The 11,824-nt window shown below is 37.7% G+C and overlaps 2 non-coding genes across 2 annotated transcripts; both read left to right on the forward strand.

Annotated features, from left to right (window-relative positions):
* The first annotated feature begins 5,566 nt into the window (after positions 1 to 5,566).
* Positions 5,567 to 5,639, forward strand: TRNAF-GAA (transfer RNA phenylalanine (anticodon GAA)). The gene has a single exon. It is a non-coding gene; the product is annotated as a tRNA-Phe (tRNA).
* A 4,256-nt stretch (positions 5,640 to 9,895) lies between these two features.
* On the forward strand, positions 9,896 to 9,968 carry TRNAF-GAA (transfer RNA phenylalanine (anticodon GAA)). The gene has a single exon. It is a non-coding gene; the product is annotated as a tRNA-Phe (tRNA).
* The last annotated feature ends 1,856 nt before the right edge of the window (positions 9,969 to 11,824 follow it).

Below are 11,824 nucleotides of genomic sequence, written 5' to 3' on the forward strand. Positions count from 1 at the left end.
CCTTTTATCAATCTGATCAACAACACAATCAATTCAACATATTATTTACATTCTGTATTCCTTTCAAACTTGCTTCCACCTCTCTTGTATTAAACTATGCCTCATTTATTTGCAACTTCTTGCTTTATTTTAAAGTAAAGCTTTGCCTGCATCAGCCTCCAATTCCCCTTATACAAAACTGTCAGTAGTCAGATGACATAGCTTGTACACCCTGGCCATATAGGTCTGTGTTTCAGAGTATAAGTCAATTCAGAGTTTAGAAAAAAAAATTCTACCTACCTTGTCCCCTAAAAAGGATATTCACTCATGAGACCAAGTTACCTGCTGAATGATCCTGGACACTTTAACACATAACTATAAACGAAAATAGAATGACCAGGTTCTGTATGTATCGTCTACAATTATTAATAATACATCAGGAGGCCACAGGGACTTGTTGGCTGAAATATCTCAGTTGGGAGATCGTTAGACTGAAGAGCTTAAGGTACCTGATTCAATCCTGACTTTCAGCACAGTGCGAGGGATCCTACATTCTTGCAAAATATTTCTTGAAATCAGCTCTAGTTTTTTTTTCTTTATTTCTCAAAATATTTTATCAACTGATCAACAACATGATAACTTCAACAAAAAGTTGTCTTTCTGTCCTCCTTCTAAACTTGCTTCCACCTCTCTTGCCATCAGCTTTGATGACGAATTTATCCCATTTTATACTTTTTTCAAAGTAAACTCTTGTCTGCATCAGCTTTCACTTCTCCTTGAACAAAGTTGTCAGTATTGAGATGACATAGCTTACCTACTCAGGCGACATACGTCTGTGTAATACAGTGCTGGTCCACTCAGAGTTTTAAAAGAAAAACGACCTAACATTTATCCCAAAAACGCTACTCACCCATTTCACCAGTTAGCTGCTGAACAATGCAGGACACATTAAAACACAGCTCTAACCTCAGATTGAAAATCCAGGTTCTGCATCTCTGTTCTGGGATTGTTCAAAAAAAGAGGCTGAATACTATAGCTGCTGGTAGGCTGAAATAGCTCAGTTGGGAGAGTGTTAGACTGAAGATCTAAAGGTCCCTGGTTCGATCCCGGGTTTCGGCACATTTTGAACTTCTGCTTTGCATGCCACAAAGACTATTTTGAGTCAACTCATATTGACTTTGTTTATAATGATCAAAACCTTTTATCAAGATAATCGACAATACAATTAATTCAACATATTATTTACTTTCTGTCTTTCTTTCAAACTTGCTTCCACCTCTCTTGTATTCAACTTTGCCTCCTTTATTTCCCAATTCTTCCTTTAATTGAAAGTAAAGCTTTGCCTGCATCAGCCTCCAGTTCCCCTTATACAAAACTGTTAGTAGTCAGATGACCTAGCTCGCCGACCCTCGCCATATAGGTCTGTGTTTCTGAGTATAAGTCCATTCATAGTTTACAAACATCATCTAACTAACTTGGCTCCTAAAAAGGAAATTCACCCATCAGACCAATTTAGCTACTGAATAATACTGGACAATTTAACACATAACTGCACATGCAGATAGAGTGACCAGGTTCTGCATTTATCTTTAACAATTATAAAAAATACAACAGAAAGCCGAAATTGCCAGCTGGATGAAATAGCTCAGTTGGGAGAGCAGTAGACTGAAGATCTAAAGGTCCCTGGTTCAATCCCGGGTTTAGGCACATTTTGAACTTCTGCTTTGCATGCCACAAATGCTATTTGGAGTCAACTCATATTGACGTTGTTTATAATGATCAAAACCTTTTATCAAGCTGATCGATAAGACAACCATTTCAACATATTTTTTACATTCTGTCTTTCTGTCAAACTTGCTTCCACCTCTCTTGTATTCAACTTTACCTGCTTTATTTGCCAATTCTTCCTTTAATTGAAAGTAAAGCTTTGCCTGCATCAGCCTCGAGTTCCCCTTATACAAAACTGTTAGTAGTCAGATGACCTAGTTTGCCTACCCTCGCCATATAGGTCTGTGTGTCTGAGTATAAGTCCATTCATAGTTTACAAACATCTTCTAACTAACTTGGCTCCTAAAAAGGAAATTCACCCATCAGACCAATTTAGCTGCTGAATAATATTGGACAATTTAACACATAACTGCACATGCAGATAGAATGACCAGGGTCTGCATTTATCTTTAACAATTATCAAAAATACAACAGAAAGCCAAAATGGCCAGCTGGATGAAATAGCTCAGTTGGGAGAGTGTTAGATTGAAAATCTAAAAGTCCCTTGTTCAATGCTGGGTTTCGGAAAAGTCTGAGAGGTTTCTTGCTTCTCACAAAATATTTCTTGGTATCAGCTCAAGTTTTTCTTTCTTTATTTATCAAAATATTTGATCAACTGATCGACAACATGATCAATTCAACATAGAATTGTCTTTCTGTCCTCCTTCTAAATTTGCTTCCACCTCTCTTGCATTCAGCTTCGACTACAAATGTTTCCTATTTCATGCTTTTTTGTAAAGTAAACTCTTGTCTGCATCAGCTTCCACTTCTCCTTGAACACAGATTTCAGTATTCAGATGACATAGCTTACCTACTCAGGCCAAATACCTCTGTGTAATAGGGTGCTAGTCCATTCAGAGTAAAAAACAAAAGCTACCTAACCTGGATCCGAAAAATGCTATTTACCTATTGCACCCGTTAACTGATGAATGATACAGGACATCTTAAAACATAGCTCAAGCATGAGGTTGAGCATCTATTTGCTTGGGAAGTTTAAAAGAAAGGATGAAGACCCAAACTACCAGCAGGCCGAAATAGCTCAGTTGGGAGAGCGTTAGACAGAAGATCTAAAGGTCCCTGGTTCAATCCCGGGTTTCGGCACAATTTCAACTTCTGCTTTTCATGTCACAAAAGCTGTTTGGAGTTAAATCAACGCTCTTCTTTATCAAAACCTTTTATCAATCTGATCAACAACACACTCAATTCAACATATTATTTACTTTCCCCTTATACAAAACTGTCAGTAGTCAGATGACATAGCTTGTACACCCTGGCCATATAGGTCTGTGTTTCAGAGTATAAGTCAATTCAGAGTTTAGAAAAAAAAATTCTACCTACCTTGTCCCCTAAAAAGGATATTCACTCATCAGACCAAGTTACCTGCTGAATGATACTGGACACTTTAACACATAACTATAAACGAAAATAGAATGACCAGGTTCTGCATGTATCGTCTACAATTATTAATAATACATCAGGAGGCCACAGGGACTTGTAGGCTGAAATATCTCAGTTGGGAGATCGTTAGACTGAAGAGCTTAAGGTACCTGATTCAATCCTGACTTTCAGCACAGTGCGAGGGATCCTACATTCTTGCAAAATATTTCTTGAAATCAGCTCTAGTTTTTTTTTCTTTATTTCTCAAAATATTTTATCAACTGATCAACAACATGATAACTTCAACAAAAAGTTGTCTTTCTGTCCTCCTTCTAAACTTGCTTCCACCTCTCTTGCCATCAGCTTTGATGACGAATTTATCCCATTTTATACTTTTTTCAAAGTAAACTCTTGTCTGCATCAGCTTTCACTTCTCCTTAAACAAAGTTGTCAGTATTGAGATGACATAGCTTACCTACTCAGGCGACATACGTCTGTGTAATACAGTGCTGGTCCACTCAGAGTTTTAAAAGAAAAACGACCTAACATTTATCCCAAAAACGCTACTCACCCATTTCACCAGTTAGCTGCTGAACAATGCAGGACACATTAAAACACAGCTCTAACCTCAGATTGAAAATCCAGGTTCTGCATCTCTGTTCTGGGATTGTTCAAAAAAAGAGGCTGAATACTATAGCTGCTGGCAGGCCGAAATAGCTCAGTTGGGAGAGCGTTAGACTGAAGATCTAAAGGTCCGTGGTTCGATGCCGGGTTTCGGTCCATTTTGAACTTCTGCTTTGCATGCCACAAAGACTATTTTGAGTCAACTCATATTGACTTTGTTTATAATGATCAAAACCTTTTATCAAGATAATCGACAATACAATTAATTCAACATATTATTTACTTTCTGTCTTTCTTTCAAACTTGCTTCCACCTCTCTTGTATTCAACTTTGCCTCCTTTATTTCCCAATTCTTCCTTTAATTGAAAGTAAAGCTTTGCCTGCATCAGCCTACAGTTCCCCTTATACAAAACTGTTAGTAGTCAGATGACCTAGCTTGCCGACCCTCGCCATATAGGTCTGTGTTTCTGAGTATAAGTCCATTCATAGTTTACAAACATCATCTAACTAACTTGGCTCCTAAAAAGGAAATTCACCCATCAGACCAATTTAGCTACTGAATAATACTGGACAATTTAACACATAACTGCACATGCAGATAGAGTGACCAGGTTATGCATTTATCTTTAACAATTATAAAAAATACAACAGCAAGCCAAAATTGCCAGCTGGATGAAATAGCTCAGTTGGGAGAGCAGTAGACTGAAGATCTAAAGGTCCCGGGTTTAGGCACATTTTGAACTTCTGCTTTGCATGCCACAAATGCTATTTGGAGTCAACTCATATTGACGTTGTTTATAATGATCAAAACCTTTCATCAAGCTATTCGATAAGACAACCATTTCAACATATTTTTTACATTCTGTCTTTCTGTCAAACTTGCTTCCACCTCTCTTGTATTCAACTTTACCTGCTTTATTTGCCAATTCTTCCTTTAATTGAAAGTAAAGCTTTGCCTGCATCAGCCTCGAGTTCCCCTTATACAAAACTGTTAGTAGTCAGATGACCTAGTTTGCCTACCCTCGCCATATAGGTCTGTGTGTTTGAGTATAAGTCCATTCATAGTTTACAAACATCTTCTAACTAACTTGGCTCCTAAAAAGGAAATTCACCCATCAGACCAATTTAGCTGCTGAATAATATTGGACAATTTAACACATAACTGCACATGCAGATAGAATGACCAGGGTCTGCATTTATCTTTAACAATTATCAAAAATACAACAGAATGCCAAAATGGCCAGCTGGATGAAATAGCTCAGTTGCGAGAGTGTTAGATTGAAAATCTAAAAGTCCCTTGTTCAATGCTGGGTTTCGGAAAAGTCTGAGAGGTTTCTTGCTTCTCACAAAGTATTTCTTGGTATCAGCTCAAGTTTTTCTTTCTTTATTTATCAAAATATTTGATCAACTGATCGACAACATGATCAATTCAATATAGAATTGTCTTTCTGTCTTCCTTCTAAATTTGCTTCCACCTCTCTTGCATTCAGCTTCGACTACAAATGTTTCCTATTTCATGCTTTTTTGTAAAGTAAACTCTTGTCTGCATCAGCTTCCACTTCTCCTTGAACACAGATTTCAGTATTCAGATGACATAGCTTACCTACTCAGGCCAAATACCTCTGTGTAATATGGTGCTAGTCCATTCAGAGTAAAAAAAAAAGCTACCTAACCTGGATCCGAAAAATGCTATTTACCTATTGCACCCGTTAACTGATGAATGATACAGGACATCTTAAAACATAGCTCTAGCATGAGGTTGAGCATCTATTTTCTTGGGAAGTTTAAAAGAAAGGATGAAGACCCAAACTACCAGCAGGCCGAAATAGCTCAGTTGGGAGAGCGTTAGACTGAAGATCTAAAGGTCCCTGGTTCAATCCCGGGTTTCGGCACAATTTCAACTTCTGCTTTTCATGTCACAAAAGCTGTTTGGAGTTAAATCAACGCTCTTCTTTATCAAAACCTTTTATCAATCTGATCAACAACACAATCAATTCAACATATTATTTACTTTCTGTCTTCCTTTCAAACTTGCTTCCACCTCTCTTGTATTAAACTATGCCTCATTTATTTGCAACTTCTTGCTTTATTTTAAAGTAAAGCTTTGCCTGCATCAGCCTCCAATTCCCCTTATACAAAACTGTCAGTAGTCAGATGACATAGCTTGTACACCCTGGCCATATAGGTCTGTGTTTCAGAGTATAAGTCAATTCAGAGTTTAGAAAAAAAAATTCTACCTACCTTGTCCCCTAAAAAGGATATTCACTCATCAGACCAAGTTACCTGCTGAATGATACTGGACACTTTAACACATAACTATAAACGAAAATAGAATGACCAGTTTCTGTATGTATCGTCTACAATTATTAATAATACATCAGGAGGCCACAGGGACTTGTTGGCTGAAATATCTCAGTTGGGAGATCGTTAGACTGAAGAGATTAAGGTCCCTGGTTCAATCCCGGGTTTCGGCACAGTGCGAGGGGATCCTACATTCTTGCAAAATATTTCTTGAAATCAGCTCTAGTTTTTTTTTCTTTATTTCTCAAAATATTTTATCAACTGATCAACAACATGATAACTTCAACAAAAAGTTGCCTTTCTGTCCTCCTTCTAAACTTGCTTCCACCTCTCTTGCCATCAGCTTTGATGACGAATTTATCCCATTTTATACTTTTTTCAAAGTAAACTCTTGTCTGCATCAGCTTTCACTTCTCCTTAAACAAAGTTGTCAGTATTGAGATGACATAGCTTACCTACTCAGGCGACATACGTCTGTGTAATACAGTGCTGGTCCACTCAGAGTTTTAAAAGAAAAACGACCTAACATTTATCCCAAAAACGCTACTCACCCATTTCACCAGTTAGCTGCTGAACAATGCAGGACACATTAAAACACAGCTCTAACCTCAGATTGAAAATCCAGGTTCTGCATCTCTGTTCTGGGATTGTTCAAAAAAAGAGGCTGAATACTATAGCTGCTGGCAGGCCGAAATAGCTCAGTTGGGAGAGCGTTAGACTGAAGATCTAAAGGTCCCTGGTTCGGTCCCGGGTTTCGGTACATTTTGAACTTCTGCTTTGCATGCCACAAAAACTATTTTGAGTCAACTCATATTGACTTTGTTTATAATGATCAAATCCTTTTATCAAGATAATCGACAATACAATTAATTCAACATATTATTTACTTTCTGTCTTTCTTTCAAACTTGCTTCCACCTCTCTTGTATTCAACTTTGCCTCCTTTATTTCCCAATAGCTCAGTTGGGAGAGTGTTAGATTGAAAATCTAAAAGTCCCTTGTTCAATGCTGGGTTTCGGAAAAGTCTGAGAGGTTTCTTGCTTCTCAAAAAGTATTTCTTGGTATCAGCTCAAGTTTTTCTTTCTTTATTTATCAAAATATTTGATCAACTGATCGACAACATGATCAATTCAACATAGAATTGTCTTTCTGTCTTCCTTCTAAATTTGCTTCCACCTCTCTTGCATTCAGCTTCGACTACAAATGTTTCCTATTTCATGCTTTTTTGTAAAGTAAACTCTTGTCTGCATCAGCTTCCACTTCTCCTTGAACACAGATTTCAGTATTCAGATGACATAGCTTACCTACTCAGGCCAAATACCTCTGTGTAATATGGTGCTAGTCCATTCAGAGTAAAAAAAAAAGCTACCTAACCTGGATCCGAAAAATGCTATTTACCTATTGCACCCGTTAACTGATGAATGATACAGGACATCTTAAAACATAGCTCTAGCATGAGGTTGAGCATCTATTTTCTTGGGAAGTTTAAAAGAAAGGATGAAGACCCAAACTGCCAGCCGTCCGAAATAGCTCAGTTGGGAGAGTGTTAGACTGAAGATCTAAAGGTCCCTGGTTCAATCCCGGGTTTCGGCACAATTTCAACTTCTGCTTTTCATGTCACAAAAGCTGTTTGGAGTTAAATCAACGCTCTTCTTTATCAAAACCTTTTATCAATCTGATCAACAACACAATCAATTCAACATATTATTTACTTTCTGTCTTCCTTTCAAACTTGCTTCCACCTCTCTTGTATTCAACTATGCCTCATTTATTTGCAACTTCTTGCTTTATTTTAAAGTAAAGCTTTGCCTGCATCAGCCTCCAATTCCCCTTATACAAAACTGTCAGTAGTCAGATGACATAGCTTGTACACCCTGGCCATATAGGTCTGTGTTTCAGAGTATAAGTCAATTCAGAGTTTAGAAAAAAAAATTCTACCTACCTTGTCCCCTAAAAAGGATATTCACTCATCAGACCAAGTTACCTGCTGAATGATACTGGACACTTTAACACATAACTATAAACGAAAATAGAATGACCAGTTTCTGTATGTATCGTCTACAATTATTAATAATACATCAGGAGGCCACAGGGACTTGTTGGCTGAAATATCTCAGTTGGGAGATCGTTAGACTGAAGAGATTAAGGTCCCTGGTTCAATCCCGGGTTTCGGCACAGTGCGAGGGGATCCTACATTCTTGCAAAATATTTCTTGAAATCAGCTCTAGTTTTTTTTCTTTATTTCTCAAAATATTTTATCAACTGATCAACAACATGATAACTTCAACAAAAAGTTGCCTTTCTGTCCTCCTTCTAAACTTGCTTCCACCTCTCTTGCCATCAGCTTTGATGACGAATTTATCCCATTTTATACTTTTTTCAAAGTAAACTCTTGTCTGCATCAGCTTTCACTTCTCCTTAAACAAAGTTGTCAGTATTGAGATGACATAGCTTACCTACTCAGGCGACATACGTCTGTGTAATACAGTGCTGGTCCACTCAGAGTTTTAAAAGAAAAACGACCTAACATTTATCCCAAAAACGCTACTCACCCATTTCACCAGTTAGCTGCTGAACAATGCAGGACACATTAAAACACAGCTCTAACCTCAGATTGAAAATCCAGGTTCTGCATCTCTGTTCTGGGATTGTTCAAAAAAAGAGGCTGAATACTATAGCTGCTGGCAGGCCGAAATAGCTCAGTTGGGAGAGCGTTAGACTGAAGATCTAAAGGTCCCTGGTTCGGTCCCGGGTTTCGGTGCATTTTGAACTTCTGCTTTGCATGCCACAAAAACTATTTTGAGTCAACTCATATTGACTTTGTTTATAATGATCAAATCCTTTTATCAAGATAATCGACAATACAATTAATTCAACATATTATTTACTTTCTGTCTTTCTTTCAAACTTGCTTCCACCTCTCTTGTATTCAACTTTGCCTCCTTTATTTCCCAATTCTTCCTTTAATTGAAAGTAAAGCTTTGCCTGCATCAGCCTCCAGTTCCCCTTATACAAAACTGTTAGTAGTCAGATGACCTAGCTTGCCGACCCTCGCCATATAGGTCTGTGTGTCTGAGTATAAGTCCATTCATAGTTTACAAACATCTTCTAACTAACTTGGCTCCTAAAAAGGAAATTCACCCATCAGACCAATTTAGCTGCGGAATAATATTGGACAATTTAACACATAACTGCACATGCAGATAGAATGACCAGGGTCTGCATTTATCTTTAACAATTATCAAAAATACAACAGAATGCCAAAATGGCCAGCTGGATGAAATAGCTCAGTTGCGAGAGTGTTAGATTGAAAATCTAAAAGTCCCTTGTTCAATGCTGGGTTTCGGAAAAGTCTGAGAGGTTTCTTGCTTCTCACAAAGTATTTCTTGGTATCAGCTCAAGTTTTTCTTTCTTTATTTATCAAAATATTTGATCAACTGATCGACAACATGATCAATTCAACATAGAATTGTCTTTCTGTCTTCCTTCTAAATTTGCTTCCACCTCTCTTGCATTCAGCTTCGACTACAAATGTTTCCTATTTCATGCTTTTTTGTAAAGTAAACTCTTGTCTGCATCAGCTTCCACTTCTCCTTGAACACAGATTTCAGTATTCAGATGACATAGCTTACCTACTCAGGCCAAATACCTCTGTGTAATATGGTGCTAGTCCATTCAGAGTAAAAAAAAAAGCTACCTAACCTGGATCCGAAAAATGCTATTTACCTATTGCACCCGTTAACTGATGAATGATACAGGACATCTTAAAACATAGCTCTAGCATGAGGTTGAGCATCTATTTTCTTGGGAAGTTTAAAAGAAAGGATGAAGACCCAAACTACCAGCAGGCCGAAATAGCTCAGTTGGTAGAGCGTTAGACTGAAGATCTAAAGGTCCCTGGTTCAATCCCGGGTTTCGGCACAATTTCAACTTCTGCTTTTCATGTCACAAAAGCTGTTTGGAGTTAAATCAACGCTCTTCTTTATCAAAACCTTTTATCAATCTGATCAACAACACAATCAATTCAACATATTATTTACTTTCTGTCTTCCTTTCAAACTTGCTTCCACCTCTCTTGTATTAAACTATGCCTCATTTATTTGCAACTTCTTGCTTTATTTTAAAGTAAAGCTTTGCCTGCATCAGCCTCCAATTCCCCTTATACAAAACTGTCAGTAGTCAGATGACATAGCTTGTACACCCTGGCCATATAGGTCTGTGTTTCAGAGTATAAGTCAATTCAGAGTTTAGAAAAAAAAATTCTACCTACCTTGTCCCCTAAAAAGGATATTCACTCATCAGACCAAGTTACCTGCTGAATGATACTGGACACTTTAACACATAACTATAAACGAAAATAGAATGACCAGTTTCTGTATGTATCGTCTACAATTATTAATAATACATCAGGAGGCCACAGGGACTTGTTGGCTGAAATATCTCAGTTGGGAGATCGTTAGACTGAAGAGATTAAGGTCCCTGGTTCAATCCCGGGTTTCGGCACAGTGCGAGGGGATCCTACATTCTTGCAAAATATTTCTTGAAATCAGCTCTAGTTTTTTTTTCTTTATTTCTCAAAATATTTTATCAACTGATCAACAACATGATAACTTCAACAAAAAGTTGCCTTTCTGTCCTCCTTCTAAACTTGCTTCCACCTCTCTTGCCATCAGCTTTGATGACGAATTTATCCCATTTTATACTTTTTTCAAAGTAAACTCTTGTCTGCATCAGCTTTCACTTCTCCTTAAACAAAGTTGTCAGTATTGAGATGACATAGCTTACCTACTCAGGCGACATACGTCTGTGTAATACAGTGCTGGTCCACTCAGAGTTTTAAAAGAAAAACGACCTAACATTTATCCCAAAAACGCTACTCACCCATTTCACCAGTTAGCTGCTGAACAATGCAGGACACATTAAAACACAGCTCTAACCTCAGATTGAAAATCCAGGTTCTGCATCTCTGTTCTGGGATTGTTCAAAAAAAGAGGCTGAATACTATAGCTGCTGGCAGGCCGAAATAGCTCAGTTGGGAGAGCGTTAGACTGAAGATCTAAAGGTCCCTGGTTCGGTCCCGGGTTTCGGTGCATTTTGAACTTCTGCTTTGCATGCCACAAAAACTATTTTGAGTCAACTCATATTGACTTTGTTTATAATGATCAAATCCTTTTATCAAGATAATCGACAATACAATTAATTCAACATATTATTTACTTTCTGTCTTTCTTTCAAACTTGCTTCCACCTCTCTTGTATTCAACTTTGCCTCCTTTATTTCCCAATTCTTCCTTTAATTGAAAGTAAAGCTTTGCCTGCATCAGCCTCCAGTTCCCCTTATACAAAACTGTTAGTAGTCAGATGACCTAGCTTGCCGACCCTCGCCATATAGGTCTGTGTTTCTGAGTATAAGTCCATTCATAGTTTACAAACATCATCTAACTAACTTGGCTCCTAAAAAGGAAATTCACCCATCAGACCAATTTAGCTACTGAATAATACTGGACAATTTAACACATAACTGCACATGCAGATAGAGTGACCAGGTTCTGCATTTATCTTTAACAATTATAAAAAAATACAACAGCAAGCCAAAATTGCCAGCTGGATGAAATAGCTCAGTTGGGAGAGCAGTAGACTGAAGATCTAAAGGTCCCGGGTTTAGGCACATTTTGAACTTCTGCTTTGCATGCCACAAATGCTATTTGGAGTCAACTCATATTGACGTTGTTTATAATGATCAAAACCTTTTATCAAGCTGATCGATAAGACAACCAT

The sequence above is a fragment of the Triturus cristatus genome, chromosome 8 (genome assembly GCF_964204655.1).
Source record: "Triturus cristatus chromosome 8, aTriCri1.1, whole genome shotgun sequence".
In the NCBI taxonomy this organism is placed as follows: domain Eukaryota; kingdom Metazoa; phylum Chordata; class Amphibia; order Caudata; family Salamandridae; genus Triturus; species Triturus cristatus.